At 41.4% G+C, this 5,720-nt stretch overlaps 1 pseudogene across 1 annotated transcript; it reads right to left on the minus strand.

Moving 5' to 3' along the window:
- Positions 1 to 2,143: 2,143 nt before the first annotated feature.
- LOC308525408 (ferritin light chain-like) lies at positions 2,144 to 2,640 on the minus strand (annotated as a pseudogene). Its single transcript has one exon. The product of its transcript is annotated as a ferritin light chain-like (transcript).
- Positions 2,641 to 5,720: the final 3,080 nt, after the last annotated feature.

Genomic DNA, 5,720 nt, shown 5'->3' on the forward strand with positions numbered 1-5,720 from the left:
TGCAATTGGCCTGAAGGCCAGTTTGATTTATTTATAATTAGGAGCTATATCTTTCTAGTGACAGTATGTTCATGTGCCCTCTTCAATGCATCTCTTTTCCTAGGACCACAGACCTTTGTAGACTGAATTGGTGATCCAAACATTGTTGGATAGGCAGGGAATTCCACCCAAAGGAGACAATTAGACCTGAGGCACATTTCAGCCAGTTCAGAACTGGGAAAATATTCCTGACCCACAGAAATACATTTCTATTGTACTAGACACTCTGTTAGAATTTGCTTTTCTGAACATGCTTTATACTTAGTGTTAACATCGTATTCAATCACTTGTCAAAACTAAAAAAATTAACATTGATATAATACTGTTAATCATGGACTTTATTCAGATTTTACCAGTTTTTCTGCTAATGTTCTTTTTCTATTTGAGGATCCAAACCAGTGTCCCACATTTCATTTAGTCATCACATTTCCTTAATCCTGTTCAGGCTATGACAGTTTCTTAGTCTCTCCTTTGACAGTTTTGGAGAGTACTGGTCAGATATTTTTTAGAATGTTCTTCAGTTCGGGTTTTCCTCAGGATTACACTAGTTTTGTGGGAAATTACCGCAAAGGTGAATTGCTTTTTTTCTCATATATTATCAGGGGGTATAGATCTCAACATGATTTATCATTGATAATGTTAACTTTACCATTTGGCTAAGGTAGTGCCTGCCAGTTTTCTCCTATTTTTCTTTCCCATACTTTATTTTTAATTTTTTTAAAGTATGTTTTTATTGATTTCAGAATGTGGAAGGGAGAGGGAGATAGAAACATCAATGGTAAGAGAGGATCATTGATCCGCTGCCTCCTGCATGCCCCTCAGTGGGGATTGAGCCCGCAACCAAAGCATGTGCCCTGATCGGGAATCAAACTGTGAGCTCCTGGTTTATAGGTTAATGCTCAACCACTGAGCCACACCGGCCAGGCCCCAGACTCTGTTCTTTGGAAGCAAGTCACTAAATACAGCCCACACTCAAGGAGAGGGGAATTAAGCTCTACCTCTTGGAGTGGGGAGTATCTGTGAATATTGTTCTGAATTCTTCTATAAGGAAAATTTGTTCTTTCTCTAGCACTTACCTGTCTACTTATTTTTTCAATTGTTTATTTACATCAGTATGGGCTTGTGGATATTTATTTTATTCTTTGAGTTATAGTATTTGTTGTACAAACTGCTCCAGCTTTGGCCAAATTTTCCTAGCTTTCAGGCCTCTTACCTTCTATGTCCCTTTATTAGAGAACTAGAGGCCCGGTGCACGAAATTCATGCGGGGGGGGGGGGGGCAGGGGAGTGGTGTCCCTCAGCCCAGCCTGCACCCTCTCCAATCTGGGACCCCTTGAGGGAAGTCCGACTGCCCGTTTAGGCCCAATCCAGTTGGACATCCCTCTCACAATCCAGGACTGCTGGCTCCCAACCGCTCGCCTGCCTGCCTGCCTGATTGCCCCTAACTGTTTTGATGCCTAACCACTCCCCTTCCGGCCTGATTGACGCCTAACTGCTCCCCTGCTGGCCCAATTGCCCCCAACTGTTCTCCCCTGCTGGCCCGGTTATCCCTAACTGCCCTCCCCTGCAGGCCTGGTCACCCCTAACTGCCCTCCCCTGCTGGCCATCTTTTGGTGGCCATCTTGTGTGTTGGAGTGATGGTCAATTTGCATATTACTCTTTTATTAGATAGGATTGTACTTGGAAACCAAGATTTGGGTGTGGTATGTGCTCATTGCTACCGAAGTGCCACTGCTTGTAGGCCCACTCAGTGAATGGAGCTAACGTGTGTGTGTATGTGTGTGTGTGTGTGTGTGTGTGTAAGTAAATACACATATCTATATTTGTTTCTGTGTTTATCTACATACATATTAACATAAACATGAGTTCATACAAACATCCCCAACTCCAATAGAGTATTATAGGAGTCACTTTAGCCTTCTCTCCTTGATTTTCTTCTTCTTTTTTCTACAAAAAGCTTTTTGTTTCTATTTGGTCCAATGCATGGGAGAGGGCTCCAGGGTGGTTAAACAAATGGCTACAATTTCCGGAAGAGGCTCAGACAAAAGCCAGACACCAGGGGAATGCAGAGGCGCCTCTGAAAGGCCTCAGGGCTCCAAAGGTTCCTAGTATTGCTTGAGGGTGAGCCTTTCAAAGAGATACTCGCCCAGCCCAGCCTGGGAGCTGGCCAGCCTGCGGAGGTTAGTCAGCTGGTAGCTCATCTTCTTCATGAGTTTCACCTGCTCATCCAGGAAGTCTCTCTCCAGGAAGTCAGAGATGAGGGTCTGCATGGGCAGAGCCCAGGGCATGCAGCTCCAAAAGGGCTGGTTCAGGTTCCTCTCCAAGGCCAGGGCAGCTTCCATGGCGTCCTGAGCTTTGCCCCACTCATCTTCCAGAATGTTAAGGCTTCAGCACATTCTGGAAAAGTATGCTTAGCGCCCTTGTGCTTCCTCTTCACCAACTCTCAGAAGAAGTGGTCCATGCCCTCCAGAGGCACATCATCGCAGTGGAAATGGAAGCCCAGAGAGAGGTAGGTGTTGGAGGTCCACAGATGCAGGTTGGCCAGGCGGTTGACAGCAGCCTCCACCTCAGTGGAATAATTCTGATGAATTTGGGAGCTCATGGTTGTCCGGCAACAAGGAGTCAAAGTAGAAAGAAAATAGTGTCCTGGCTGCTGGTCTCAGAGGTTGTTCCGAAGCTGGTGACTAGAAAAGATGGTGGATGGTGGTCAGAGGCTGGAAGAAGGGGTGTCCCTGGGTCTGTCCCATCCAAACACTGTTGAAGCAAGAGAGAGATCTGGGACTGCTGAGGGTTCTCTTGATTAAAATACAAGTTTCCCCTATTAATTGATTCATTCACTTTAACTATACAGCTGTTCTGAGGGCCTAGGAGACAATTTGCTGGCTTCTCAGATGTGCTGAATGGATAGGTTTAGGGTTCAGAGGGCAGCATTCTTTCTCATTTCTAAGATTTTGAAAGGATCCTCACTGCTGCTCACTCACTCCACTGCTATGTATTAACTAAGTAGCTTGCCCACAAAATCATAATGACCAAAAACTTGCATCTGAAAGACTCATTTTGGACTGCACTGTGAGACTATTCCATCTCCCTTATAATATCATATCAGAGTAAGACATGTCTTTCCTGGGAAGCAAAGATATATATTAATCTATTACTTAACAGTTACTGAGGACTTGGTATTTATGTAATGAGTAACTCCCAGAGCAGTCTGTAAGAGCCCTGTTTGTTCAGACATCAGAACCTATCCTTCAAATGTCAAAAATGGTCCACTGTTGATATCTTTCTACAGTGGCTCCTTAACCTTTCTTGGTCAATTTCACATCCTTGTAGACTCTTCTGAGAATATGGTGAAAGCTATAGACCTTTCCCCCTGAAAAATGCATGAACCTACATCCACTCAAAATGCTACATATTTTGAAAAGCTTCATGAACCTCTAGAGGTCCATGGATTTCACATTAAGAATATTGATCTAAACATTAAGGCAAGTTGATGAAACACAACAAAGGATTTGCTGATAATTAATGAGTATATTTTACTATAGAGTTAAATATACATATGTATATTGTGTTGGTTAATTTTATGTCAAGTTGGTTAGGGTATGTTTGGTCACAGCATTAGTCTATGTTCTGTAAAGGTATTTTTTTTTACATGTTATTAACATTTAAATCAGTAGACTTTGAGTGCAGCATATTACCCTCCACAATATGAGTGGGCCTCATTCAATCAGTTGAAGGCCTTACAAACAAAACCCGAGGTTTCCTGAAGAAAGACTTCTCAAGACTGCAACATAGAAACCCTGCCAGTTTCTAGCCTGTTGCCCTGCAGAATTCTCAGGGCTGCAACATCAGCTCTTACCTGAATTTCCAGCCTGCCCTACAAATTTCAGACTTGCCAGCCCTGCCCCCCAATGCATGAGACAATTTCTTTTTTTAAAAGTCACACACACACACACACACACACACACACACACACACACACTCCTGTTTCTCTGGAGAACTCTGACTAATATATATATCAAACTATAACAAATGCACAGTAAATTTCCATAGAGATGTTCAGTTCCGCCTTCTGACTATGAAAAATGATGAAAACTCTTACTGTTTAGTTAGGTATTGCCTCTGTTTGGTTCAGTTTGATACCTTTTGTCTTTACATGGTCCAAGTCCTGTAGATAGTCATTGCTATGTTTCATGCTGTTCTTATTCTATGTCAGTCTGCATTTGGATGTCCTATTTCTGCTGTAACAAATTACCATAAACTTAGAGGCATAACACAACACAACTTTGTTGCCTGACAGTTCTGGAGATCAAGTCTAAAATGAATGTCAGCAGGCTGCATTTCTTCTGCAGGGTCCAGGGAAGACTCTGTTTCCTTGCTCTTTTTAGTTTCCAGAAGTCAGCTTCTTCCATCATTTCAACTTATGCTTTCATTGTCACATTCCTTTCTTTTAATGGAATATTATTTTTTAATATACTTCTATTGATTTCACAGAAGGGAGAGGGAGGGAGAGATAAAAACGTCAATGGATGAGAGAGAATCACTGATCGGCTGCCTCCCACACATTCCACACTGGGGATAGAGCCTGCAACCCAGGCATTGTGCCTGACCAGGAATTGAACCGTGACCTCCTGGTTCATAGGTCAACACTCAATCACTGAGCTATGCCGGCTGGGCCATTGTCACATCACTGATTCTGATTCTGACTCTCCTACCTCTCTTTTATAAGAACTTTTGTGATTACATTGGGCCTACCAGGAAAATCCAAAAATTTCCCATCTCATGGCAACTTAATCATAACTAAAAAAAAACCAAAAAACAATGGTTGCATGTAAAGTAACATTCACAGTTTCCAGGGATTGGAACATAGATATCTTAGAGGACTCATTATTCTTTCTACCACCGATGTCCTTTATTTTCTAATTTATTCTGTTTTACTTAATTCTTATTTTTATTCATAAACTTATTAATAAATTTCATTTAAAGGACTATTCTGATTAGTTTATTTTTCATAGGTTTATTCATTGAATACTCTGCCAAAGTATTTTTCACTCATTAAACACCAATCTCTTTTCTCTTTTATGATTGGATAATTCTGAAGCGTTTCTCTCTACAGACAGTTCTCTGGGTAATGTTACATCACCCTCTCCCATTTATTTATATAAAAAAAAGTTCCCTCATTTCAACATATGTACATATGTGCTTTATGGTTTTTGTTATTTATTTTCCACAAGTAAAGGTCAGGAATTGTTATCTTTCTTTTAAATTTTTTTTTTTACTGTTTCATTTCATTACTGCTGTGTATGTGCTCCATGTGAGTGACGTAGGTGCTTATGTAGGTGGGTTCCGACTTACAGTGAAAATCGCATTACGTCGCGCTGTAGGAACGGATCTCTGACGTAACCCGAGGACCTACTGTATATATATTCTCTCTGTGTTCTATTTTGTTCTTTGTATGACAAAGGAGGGGCAGTTTATTAATCCATTTGTTAAGAAAAATACATTATTGATTCATATTCCAGCTGAAAATGGGTTTCCTCCCTTTATACAGTGGTATCTAGGACAACCAAAAAATCTTTCTAAAAGTTCCTGGAGAGACTTTTATTCCCCTAAGTATTAGTAACAATTTTTCCTCCATGTTCCCCAGGACCTGAACCAGTGTGCTAATAGGTCACCTGGGGTTGA

This window comes from Myotis nattereri (genome assembly GCF_964212035.1).
Source record: "Myotis nattereri genome assembly, chromosome: 9".
Lineage (NCBI taxonomy): Eukaryota > Metazoa > Chordata > Mammalia > Chiroptera > Vespertilionidae > Myotis > Myotis nattereri.